At 38.0% G+C, this 12,191-nt stretch overlaps 1 protein-coding gene across 1 annotated transcript in view; it reads left to right on the top strand.

The window, feature by feature from the left end:
• Positions 1 to 12,191, top strand: part of POGK (pogo transposable element derived with KRAB domain) — a 224,568-nt gene that overhangs the window by 60,053 nt on the left and 152,324 nt on the right. The window contains exon 2 of the mRNA XM_074389820.1: positions 10,910 to 11,038. The gene's annotated coding sequence lies outside the window, so the exon portion shown is untranslated. The remainder of the gene's footprint in view (positions 1 to 10,909; positions 11,039 to 12,191) is intronic.

The following is a 12,191-nucleotide window of genomic DNA, read 5'->3' as shown; positions in this document are numbered from 1 at the left end:
TAGTGGATGGTGCCTTGGCATGGGAAAAAGCCATGAAGCAGAGGAAAGTACCATTCAAGAGCCTGCATCGCCTATCTCTGCTACCTCCAGCCCTCATTCAGCATCTGTGTTCAGGCTTCTGGAAAGGATTTAGCACCTATGCTCAGCTCAGTCAAGACCCTTGATACTCCCTATAGGGAGCCTAGGACAAGAAACTTCATATTGGCATAAAAGAGAAAATAATCTTCATTAATGCACACAACAACAAATGGATAGTTTAATGACCATTTCTGGGCAGTAAAGGCTACCCTGGGGCAAACTGGTACTAGCCCACATTCCAAGAACACAAGGTACTTTTCAGCCTGGTCAACCAGATTGTAATTCCTTCTGTACCACATGTTATTATGTGATTCTTGTTGCCTTGGAAAGCTCAGATGATTAAAAGAGTTTGTTTGCCACTTCCAAGAATCCCTCTTGCAATTTAAATGATTCATGTACCCCAGTTTTACAAAAAGGAAAACAACTTCATTGTTATTTGCTCCAATAAAGCCCTCAAATGTTCAGCTTATTATTTTGTTACCTGGTAATGAGCAGGTGGGGGGGCCTGTTATTTCTAATTCTCTAATCTTTTCCATGGGGGAATTCTTATGGGATAATAAAAATTCCTTATTTTACTAACAAAGAAACAGCTGCTGTTCTCATCTTTTCTCCTTTCTTAGGAGGTTGGGAAGGGGAGATACTTGCTGTCACGTGCTAGTGTTCTCTGCTGCCTAGCAAATTTCAGAAGAAGAGCTGAGCAAAAAGGAAGTCAGGGTGATAGAATAGTCCTTTCTTATCTCTGCACCAGAACAATAACACACTTGTCGTTGACACTGTGATTCTCCCCCAGCATCCATCCCCGCCTTCTTCCTTTTCTTTTTACAGATTCCTCAAGATTTACCTGCACTGTGCTTATATTTAGGTACAGAAAAATTCCATCATCACAAGAAACCCTCAAGTTGCCCTTTTATAACCACATACACCTCCCTACTGTCTCCCGAATCCCTGGAAAGCACTAATCTATTTTCCATTTCTTTAATTTTGGCATTTCAAGGCGTTAAGTTAAATGGAATTATGCAAAATATAACCTTTTGGGATTTTTTTTTTAACTCAGCACAATTCTCTTGAGATTCATCTAAGTTGTGGCATGTATTAATAATTCTTCTTCTTGTTTTGAGACAGAGTCTGACTCTGTTACCCAGGCTGGAGTGCAGTGGCACGATCTTGGCTCATCACAAGCTCCATCTCCCAGGTTCAAGCAATTCTTCTGCCGCAGCCTCCCGAGTAGCTGGGACTACAGGCACGCACCACCATGCCCAGCTAATTTTTGTATTTTTAGTAGAGACAGGGTTTCACTATGTTGGTCAGGCTGACTTCAAACTCCTGACCTTGTGATCCACCCACTTCAGCCCCCCAAAGTGCTGGGATTACAGGCGTAAGCCACCGTGCCTGGCAATAATTCATTTTTTTAATTGTTGAGCAGTATTCTGCAGTATGGGTGTACCACAGTTTGTTTAAAGAATCACTTATTGGAGAAATCCAGTTGTTTCTAGTTTGAAGCTAGAAACATTTGTGTGTAGAGTTTCGAGGCACATAAGTATTCGTTTCTTTGGGACAAATACCCATATGTGCAACTTCTAGGTTGTATGATTGTTGCATGTTTATGCATAGTTGTTTATGATAGTTACTATGTTTAGTTTTATAAGAAACTGACAACTTGTTTTCCAGAGCAGATTTACCATATTGCTACCAGTAATGTATGAGTGGTCCAATTTCTCTATATCCTCACCAGCATTTGGTATTTCTGCTATTTCTTGTTTTAGTCATTTAGATAAATATGTGGTGATAACTCCTTGTGGTTTTAATTTTCATTTTCTTAATGGAGAATGGTGTGGGAAATTTTTCATTTGCTTATTTGCCATCTGTATGGCCTTTTCAATGAAATACCTGTTTATGTCTTTTGCCCATTTTCTAATTAGATTACTCATTTTGGAGACAATGAAAGATGATTTCTTGAGTTTCAAGAGCTCTTTATCTGTTCTATATACTGGTCCTTTGTAGGATATGTGGTTGCAGTCCTTCTTTATTTCTATAACTAAACTATTTGGGTTTATGCTGAGCACATGACTGTCTAGCTAGGGACTACACTTCTCAACTTTCCTTGCAGCTGAGTATAGCCATGTGGCAAATATCAGGCCAAGAAGATGAGAGTAGAAATGATATGTGCAAAGTCTGATCATGCTTAATGAAAACAAAGGACACTTGTTCTGAACATCTATCCTCTACCCATTCTAAGAGCATAGACCTTGCAACCACCCAACTTCAACCAGGCAGATGGGGATGCTGCCTTAGAATAGGGGTCAACTGTTAGTAAGTAGTAAAATAGTAAACACTTTATGCCTGTGGGCCATATGGTCTCTGTAGAAATTAGTTAACTTTGTCATTTTGGCACAAAAGCATCCTTGGGCCATAAATAAACAAAAGAGCATGGCTGTGTTTATATAAAAATTTATTTACTAAAACAGGTGGTCTGCTCATCATCGGATATTGTTTGCTAACCCCCTAAGGCAACTGCATCCCTGAATGGTCACATGGAGTGGAACTATTCCATCATCCTGGATAGCTACTCTCCAGATTAATTCATGAAAAATAAATTAACTTCTGCTTTTCTAAGTTACTTTATTTTAGAGGCTCTTCACTGTAGCAGCTCAGCCTCTGCCCATATACATAGAAATTGGCATTCACAGGGTATTTACTGTGCCCACCGTGAAAGGATGATTCAAAGGTAAATTTTACATACTCCCTGCTCAGAGCTTGCAATTGACTGTGAGAGAATGATTCTAGTACAGTGAGATGGGGCTGTAACCAAGTCGTAAAGAAAGAGAAGGGAAGAAAAGCTTTACTGAGTACCTAATATATGGCAGGCATTTTATTGTTATAATATCTCTGAAGGCTCAGAGAAGTCTGTGAAGTATGTTATTATATTTCCATTTTAGAAATTTAAAAAACCCACAAGTCTCTGTAAAGTTATTTAACTTTCCCAGTGGCATAGGTAAATTTGAACCCTTGAAAAGTATTAACCAATGATTTATTCATTGCTGACATTCAGAGCCTGACCTGAGTCCTCTCTCTCTGGAGCACAGTGAGCCTTTGCTTCCTCCCGCAGTCCTCCATGCTAGGTAATGCCTCCATCACCACAGTCAACCCAAGAAAGCACTTACCAAGCCGCTTCTATCTGCCTAGCTCCCAAACTAGGTGCGGAAAGGCCAAAGGAATGAAGGAAAGGATTGATCCTTTAAAAGAACATAGCTTTTGACAGTGTGTTTTAAAAAATCCTCCCATCTTTTTGTGTCTTAGGAGTGACCAACCATAAAGAACCATACTGCTCTTGCATAATATATTCTGAAATAAGACCAGTTTTCTCAAGACTTTCATAAGACTTGTGATGATCCCTCGATTACTTGCTATATAAAATTTCAAGTCCCCTTCCTTTTCCTTGAAGCATTACTCATTAATGAACATTCTCTCTATTGGAATAACCTGAATAAAATAATCTCCTTAATTGTCTCGTGCTTTTTATGTTTTATAACTTTCATGATGAATCAAATAGGATTAGACTTCACCTTTGAATCCTCATTTACTCCATCTAGATAGTGAGGCTTCTTGGAGCCCTGTTTATTACCTCCTTACTTATGACTTGGGGACCCAATGGTGGGCCCAATTCCTGGTCCTGTGCTCTGGACTTCTGTCTTTCAGTAGCACAGTAAGTATTTGACTTTGATTCTTTTCAAGTACTTAATTTCTGGTACCAGCTTCTCTTGGCTTTATGGTCTGACAAATAGGTGTTCTCTGTAAACAGATTAATGTAAATGTAATACGTATATGTAATGTAAACACATCTTTTCTCCTTTGGATAAAAGATGACAAAGAATATGGTTTGTTAATCTTTTCTGTTTGTCTATTTTTTTTCTGTTTTTAATTCAAATCAATTAAAAACTTGTATCCACTGGGAGGAGAACAGGTCTTTGACATAAACTGGTGAGTTTTGCATTTCTGCATTTGTGTTTGACCTATGACTAACATTTTAGCTTTGAAGCTATTAGTTTTCTCTCTCTGTCTCTCTCTCTCTCTCTCTCTGCGTGTGTGTGTGTGTGTGTGTGTGTGTGTGTGTGCGCGCGCGCGTTTAGGTTTATATGTCTGGAATTTGGAAAGGCCTTTACCTCTCATTGTGTGAATGTGTGATGTCTTCCTAGATGTGGATGGTATTACCAAATTAGATTATAAAATTCTTAAAGAAATTCTATTCTCATTGACTTAGAGATAAATAAGTACTTATATAAATTTAATATTCCTAAAATATCCAGAAATTGAGGACACTAAAGCTTAAATAGTTTCACTGTGGAAAAAAGAGGTATTGTTACATTAACCAGCTCAGAAGTGTTCTGAGAGTTCAAGTTCACATAATTCAGGTAAATATTTGGCAAATAAAACTGGTCTAATAATTCTGGTTCAATAAAAACAGCTCTATTTTCTCTGAGTTATAGCATTAAGTATAAAGAAGCACACATTTTCATTCTGCTTGGGGGTAGTCTCTCTAAACTTATTATAGGTTCACTGATCAAATAAGCTTAGGATTACTTCTACTTAATGTTTAAGATTATGAAAAATGTAAGTTTGTATTTAACCAAATAGAATCCTTATTCTGAAGACTTTATTTCAACAGTAATTATGTTTTTCAGTAAGTGATCTTGAAAATAATTCCCAGTATCTTTAGATAAATTAAAATCTTGGACTTCTGCTAAACCGAGTTAGACATCATTTCTAAGTAAGATTGAGGACTCAAATATTAATTATTAACCATAATTTTAAGTTTATATATGTTTGCCTCTAATTTTTCTATGCTACAGAGAGGCTATGTAGTTTGGGTGTGTTAATGAATGTTTTCACTTTTGAGACATTGCATTGTAAGAGATGTGTATGGTTACAGAAAGCATGAGCTCTGCTAACGTGCTGCAAAGTGCTGGTGTGTGACAGACAGTTCACAGTTACCTGCCTCTTAATTTTCTCTGTGGAATAGAGGTCACTGATGTGGATGAGATTCCACTAGGAGCAATAGTGGCAAAAGAACAACTATATATGCAAGGTAGGCAGAATATGTTTTTTGTTAATGAAAACAGAGTAGTTTTGTCTCAAACTAAAATGACTACTTGTTGCAGAGTGAGAAAGAGGGAAGAGTAGGACCAATCCTAAATGGATAAAAACACTTACGGAAGGTACATGGAAAAACATTTCATCTATTGTTGTCACAGCTAGCTAAGGTTTGATGGGTTTATTTATATGATTTCAGAAAAAGCTTCAGTATTCAATATTGTTTGTTAAAGTGACAAAATTTCCTTGGATCACTGGTCTGCTCATAATGTAAGGTTATAAAATGTTATTCTTTACCGTCTGTATAATCTGCCTAAATAGCAAAGATTCTGTGTCTTAACAGAATAAGCTTTTATGGCTTATGTTGATTTTTTCTAAATCCTTGATGATGTAAGGAAACAAAGGCTTCTCGTGTAAAAAGAGCTATGATTCTTTACAATCATGTTACCTTTTAGGCTTATTTTTAAATGTTTTATTGTCACTTTGAAATGAGAAGTAAAATATTACCTCTCAGATACCCATGATCCAATTCCTATCTTAGGTGTTCAAATCTCCTAACAACTTTTGATTTTTGCATTTACAAAATTTATTCCTAAGTGATGTCTTTTGCACCTAAAGGTGTTTTTGAGATTTCCTAGGGAGACCCTAGAAAATCACAAAGAATTTGTTCCTTCACCTTGTAAAAAGAGAGAAATTAGAAATAATGAGGTGTATGTGATATGTTACCCTTGATGAATTTCAAAGCATTGCCAAATCAGAAGAGATGCAGATGCTTAACCTTTTCTATGATAAATCTGTGTAGGTAACATTATTAATGCAAATATTTCAGAATCATATGCTGTAAGGGAAGCTCTTGGATATTTGTCAGTTCTCTCGCTGTCTATGCTATAGTCCTGATACTGCTTTGCTTAATACCAAAAAACAACAGCATAGTCACAATTCAGTTATTTTTAAAGATGTGAACTGAACTGCAATTTACTTATTTAAATTGAATCTAACATCTCTTAGGCTCATGGTTTTCAAGTGGATTTTTTTTAATCTATGAAGTTTTATTAACATCATTTAATAAAACTGTGGAGTTTTATTTGATATACAAATGTTTAAGACCTATTGTAAGGTTGCAGAATCTCTTCACTTGATTACTTCTGATATATTCCTGGTATTTTTTTTTAAACAATATACTTGATATCTTCATAGTATATTATATCTAAGGATTACAGAGTGTTAAATCTAAAGGTGTTTTGGTAAAGATGATGTTCATCCATTTTTATAAATTAGCTATAATATCTACTTTTCTTTGAAAATAGGGTTATTATATTTATAGATATTTTATCTCAGCTTTTTTTCGATTGACTTTTATCTTGTTTTACAAAGACACAAATTCTTTTTGTAGTTGCATTATTCTTGTAGGAACTCTCATGGGATCTTTCACCTTTTAAAATTGCAAGTAAATAATAGATGTGCCAACTCTGTCTTGTCTCGTAGATACTTAACTGGTTTTCTCTTTAACTCCTGGACAAAACTGAACTGATCTGTCACACGGACCATATTGTCCATTTTTTTTAACCAAATTATTAATCCTTTCAGTTTTCTTCAAGATCTAGCTACAATTCTTCAAACTATTTCCATTTTTCTCCTTCCCACCTGGCTCAGCATCACTGGGAACTAAACACCTGACTCACCAGATCCCAATCATTACTTTAGGTTACCTTGCAGCTGGCTCTTTTCCCTAGGATCTGAAGAAATCTTACAAGTTAAAGCCTGACAGTTTGGTGCAAACTTCTAAGGACTCACCACTTCAGCAGACCATGCATAAGCCAGAGTTCTTTCTAAACAAATTGTATCTAGACAAATGAGGAAATCCAGTGACATGTTTAGGCCATACATACCCTTTTATAAGAGGGAATCAAGACAATGGATGATGTTGCCAAGAGCATCAACATCCAAGCTTTGGAGTTTGAAGAAACTCAAAGAGTGATGCTCAATAACTGAAAGGGTTTCCTCCACAAACGTCTTGAACTCATTGGACTTGTTAACCTTCAGATTCACTCCCACCTCTTTCCTTCAATACCAGTTTTCATATTAATGCTTCCCTTTTTCATTTTGGGCATTCCCCTTTCAAGAAGCCTGGTCTTCAGACCCTAAAACAACTGATCTTTGCCACTGTCTCTCCACAGACGGTTCAGGTGGTTTACAGAAACAACACTAACAAAGTCCTCTGAAGACCCTTTCTTGGTCCTGCTCCACCCTCTCAGGAAGTTTATGATCACCTCCGAATTGTTCAACAATGAGTGATATTTGCCTTGAACAAAAGGTGGACTGACAATATTGAACGTTTTCTGAGTCTTGTGCTCCCTGAAAGTTGCGACAATTATGAAATCTGCCACCCCACTCCTTTGTGTCCCAGGAGACTAACTACAGAGGACCACCCTGCCCTTATATATTCCAAGACAAACTGACCTCCATCCTTCCTCATGACTCCTGTAGGACTCACAGACAGCTCCCTTAGTGACCTGCTTGCATAGAACCCTCGGTCCCCTTCCTTTTCTTTGAGGAAGTTCTCATTAACTATCATTCACCTTATAGTAGCCTGAATAAATCTGTATCTTTAATTCTCTGGTGCATGTTCTCTTTCCTCTCATTTTTATGGCTGAGTCTTCTCACTTTTTTCCTTGGTTTCCTCATCTTATAAAGACCATTACTTGCACCTCTAAGTAGTGTGAGAATTAAATGAGATGATGATGGGAAAGAACCAACTTAGGCTAATACTAAGTGCTCAATAAGTATTATTCTCTCTCCTTAGAGGAAAACAACCTTCATGCAATAGGTGATGGGAGTGGGAACTAGTTGAAAGAGAAGGGATACATCATGTTGTTTTCCAAAAACAGGAAAACAATTGAGAGCAGGTGTCCTGACACTGAAGTAAACAGCATGGGGCAGGAATGTTATTTCATATGGGGCAGAAAACGATGTCTCCAAAGCACCCCTTGCTTTCCTCTAGGGAGGTCCTAGAGACTGGCAGGAGAGAGTGCCAAATGTATTGGCTGTGTTCAGATCTTGGGTGAGAACAACACAGGCCTGGGGACAGGTTAAAAGTGAAATTTCTGACAGTGCTGTATAAGGTTTTACATAATTCTCCCAGCTCTTTCTGAAGCCTCCTCCAGGGCGGCTGGCAGGAACTGAGCTTCTAAACATACTTTAAAATCACCGGAAAAAATGAAAAGCTAAAGAAACTATAAACACTACATGGAAGTTTACAAGTGAAAGAACAAAGTCACCATTTGACAATTCAGTTGGAAACTCAAACTGTAGCAGTTAGCATTCATGAATTACTAGTTTTAGATACATGTAAAGTAATTAGAAAAACATTTGCTCCTGAAAAGTGATCACCATGGTGCTTTGCATTAAGCTGTAATCAGCCTGAATGTAAAATAAGCAAATTCTCAAGACCTAGAGATTTAACCTCTGAGAAAGTAAGATTGTGTTTGGGGGCTTTGACAAAATTTGGCTATCCAGTTTGCTGCTTTCTCTAACTTACCACTCTGTGTTCTTCTGTGATGTGTGTTTTTTTTAATTTTTTCATATTTGCAATTCTTTCCTCCCTGCCATCACCTTTTAAAATTTAATTATGACCCCCATCAGGACCTAATTATTCAGAATGCACAGTAGGCACAGTGCCTAGGGCCCACAAAGCTTTTAATTTCTTTTAAAATCAGAAGAAGAAGAAAATTGGTAAAAGGGTACAAAAATACAGTTAAATAGAAGGAATATGTTCTGGTGTTCAACAGCCCAGTAGTGGTAAGGTGACTATAGTTATCAACAATTTGTTGTATATTTCAAAATAGCTAGAGGAGAAGATTTGGAATGTGCTTAACACACACACAAAAGATAAATGTTTGAGGTGATGTATATGCTAATTATCCTGATTTAATCATTATACATTGTATGTATGTATCAAAATATCATGTGTGCCCCATAAATATGTAAAATTATTATGCATTACTAAAAACACACAAGAATCTCAAAAGCAGCAAAAGCATTATGACATCATGTACAGGGAACAACAATTTAAAAAAGAAAAAATAAATGTTAGGTCAAAAAATGTAATATACAATATTAATAATTAATCTTTATATGAACACATATAATTAAATATAATTTAAGATGTTTTCTATGAAGGAAGGAGCCCATGAAAGCAAATGGTCCTAGGGTCCGGGACCATCATGGTGCAGCCCTGAGCAGCCAGATTTGTTTGCAAGTCCTTTTAAACCCTTAGGGACACAGAAACTAAAAGGTTATTTTGTCCTTGGTGAAGCTAGCCCAAAGCCAGCTTCCTAGGCCATTAGCCTCTGGGTTGGAGACACCTGCCATTTATAAGCAGCATCATGCACCTGTGGACTTCAGAAGGGTTTCTCTCCTGGCTCCATATGAGGGCTTTTGGCCCAGCAGCCTCATTACAAGGCTATTGGAAAATGGCAACTTGCTGGTAATGGTGACCCCTGGAAACCCTGATTTAGATGTTATAGAGAGACCAGAGTTATGAATGAACTGTTCTACAAAACACAAATCAAGACATGTCCTCTGCCCTGGGGTTTTCTCCCTCATTTTCATGGATATAAATTTTAAAATTTATGTATTACAAACCTTAAAAGACATTGAATCATATAATTAACTAATGGCCCTATGACAATAATAAAATGGTATGAAAATAAATACCAAAACTGGCAAGTAGAGCCTATCTCGTAATCCAGTGTTTGAATATTTATTATCTAAGTGGCCCAGAAGGTCCAGGACCCCGACACACAGTAGATATCAATCTTCTTTCCTTTTGAGAGCAGCGCCAGATATTGTACAGAAAGCCCTGTTTCTCTTCCCTATATTTTTTTCAAGGAGCACATTTAACCTTTCCCAATAACAATGACTACCATTTTGGGGTTCCTATTATGTGTCATACCCTTTTCATATATTCAAATTTGACCATAACAAAAACTCTGCAGGGTAGATATTAAAATTCTCATTTCATAGACCAGAAAAATTGGGTAATTTGTCAATGACATGAAACTAGAAGTGCTGCAGCAAATTCTAATTCTGCTCACCTGACTGTTAGGGCCTTGGGTCTCAGATGTTTATCAGTAGCTGCAAATCACCGGGACATTCTGAATTCAGAATGGAAATGAACATTCCAGAGAGAGAAGGCATGGGTCTTGACTACGGTTCTCCTGCTGTCCCCTCACTGAGAAGGCTGATCAAAGCCTTCTTTACAAATGGCCCGCTGAGGCCTTCTGAAACTTTATTCTCAGGTCAAGTCCATCCTAGCCTCCAACGTTTAGTTCATATGGCTTTCTTGCCTCAAGTGCCCTACCTAGGCCTCTCTCTTTAGCTTCTGGGTCCAGCTGAAGTCCCAACCCCTTCCCAGACAGTCTTCCACGAACCCCAGCCCACATTGGCTTTTCCCTTCTCCAAATCCTTGCTACACTTTTGGCAGTGGAAGACTATGTTTTGTGTCATGCATGAAGGAAAATTAAATCCATATCATCTGAGGTTCCAGTTCTCAGTCCTACAGATTCACACAGACAGTGAGATCCAAAAAATTTCTCATCATCATTCTCCCATTTTGACACCTGGACTGAAGCGAGGTTTCCACCCCTGAGGAGGCCTATGGATATTTATCAGCCAGTATCCCCAGCACCCTGAGAAACAATGCAGCTATTCTCAGAGATCTCGTTTCCTTTTTTCTCTCTAGGTTTCAAGGACATAGAAGAGCTCCTTTTGAAAACTATGTGGCAGCCTGGTGGAGGAGGGTGCTATACTTGGTACAGGCCAGTTGGTCCACTGAACTTCTCCTACAGAGTCTTCCTGGCAGAGCCTGAATGTAAGTAAAAACTGTCAGTCATGGAAAAAAGGCAGCTAAGTCAATTAAAAATCAAGTGCAAACTCATGCCTTTCCTGGTTCTTCTCATGCATGCTATAGACATCTTACCACCTTGACTGTAAACTCCAAGTAGGCAGGGATGGGCCCTACATTTGTTCGGTGTCACAGGCTGCCTCTCTTTCACTCATCCATGTTCAATATGTACTTAGTATTTTATTCGATGAATGGAAGAATAAACTTATTTTTATATTTTCCATAATACAAACTCAAGAGTACACCTTCTCCTAGGTCTGAAAAGCAGACAGACAAAAAGTAACTTCAGTAGTAAAACCTATTCCTAGTTGATCTAGTCGTTCTAATCCAGAGATGAGCACCCAGTGGAGGCTAAGGAGGTTGGCCACACGGCATTCCTTTGCACACCCTTGAATTGCTGCCTCCTTGAGCCCGCAAGTCTCTTTGCCCTGCAATAATCGTAATCTCTTTATTGGAGTTGACGGCAGCTCTAAAAAAAAAAACTGGTTAACAGTCCTGAAGATCAAATTCTCTCACAATGAAAAAATACTCTGGATGCTAATAATGGAAAAAAAAAAAAAAAAAGCAGAGGACATTCTCAGAAATGTTCCCACCTGTTCCCAACCAGGCTGTCTGTTTTTATATGCTGTCAGCCCTCTCCTTCTGATCATTAGTGAGGTTATTAAGATGGACTGAGCTCCTTCTGTTCAGGCCTGCATGGAGACTCTGCTACCTTGTGCTAATTTCTGTTCCATGGAGCCTTAAATAAGCTTAGGGCACATAGCAAATTAAATTTCAGAAGACAATAGATCTTAGAAGCAACAAAACCCAAATAAATGATGTTTACTGCCCTTGAGAAAGGACACTGCGTTTGTCCTCATATGTAGCCGTGCTGCCTTCTATCTATTTCAGGCTGGCTTAGTGCAGGGCGAGGGATAAGAAATGGGGTAGACATCCTTCTGTTTAAGGGTGGGGCAGCTTGCTGAGCAGTCTCAATTACCAAGTTGGTAATTGGCTGGCCACAGGCCCTCAGACTTCCCATTCTTCCTCATACCTTCCTGCTTTTCTAGGTCATGTCTCCTCATTATCTGTAGATCCTTGGTGTTATTAGTCAATGACATTGTATTACACTTAGAACAGA

The sequence above is a fragment of the Saimiri boliviensis genome, chromosome 19, assembly GCF_048565385.1.
Source record: "Saimiri boliviensis isolate mSaiBol1 chromosome 19, mSaiBol1.pri, whole genome shotgun sequence".
NCBI classification, from domain to species: domain Eukaryota; kingdom Metazoa; phylum Chordata; class Mammalia; order Primates; family Cebidae; genus Saimiri; species Saimiri boliviensis.
Note: the sequence above shows the minus strand (reverse complement) of the source record. Positions and strands in the feature narration are given on the sequence as shown.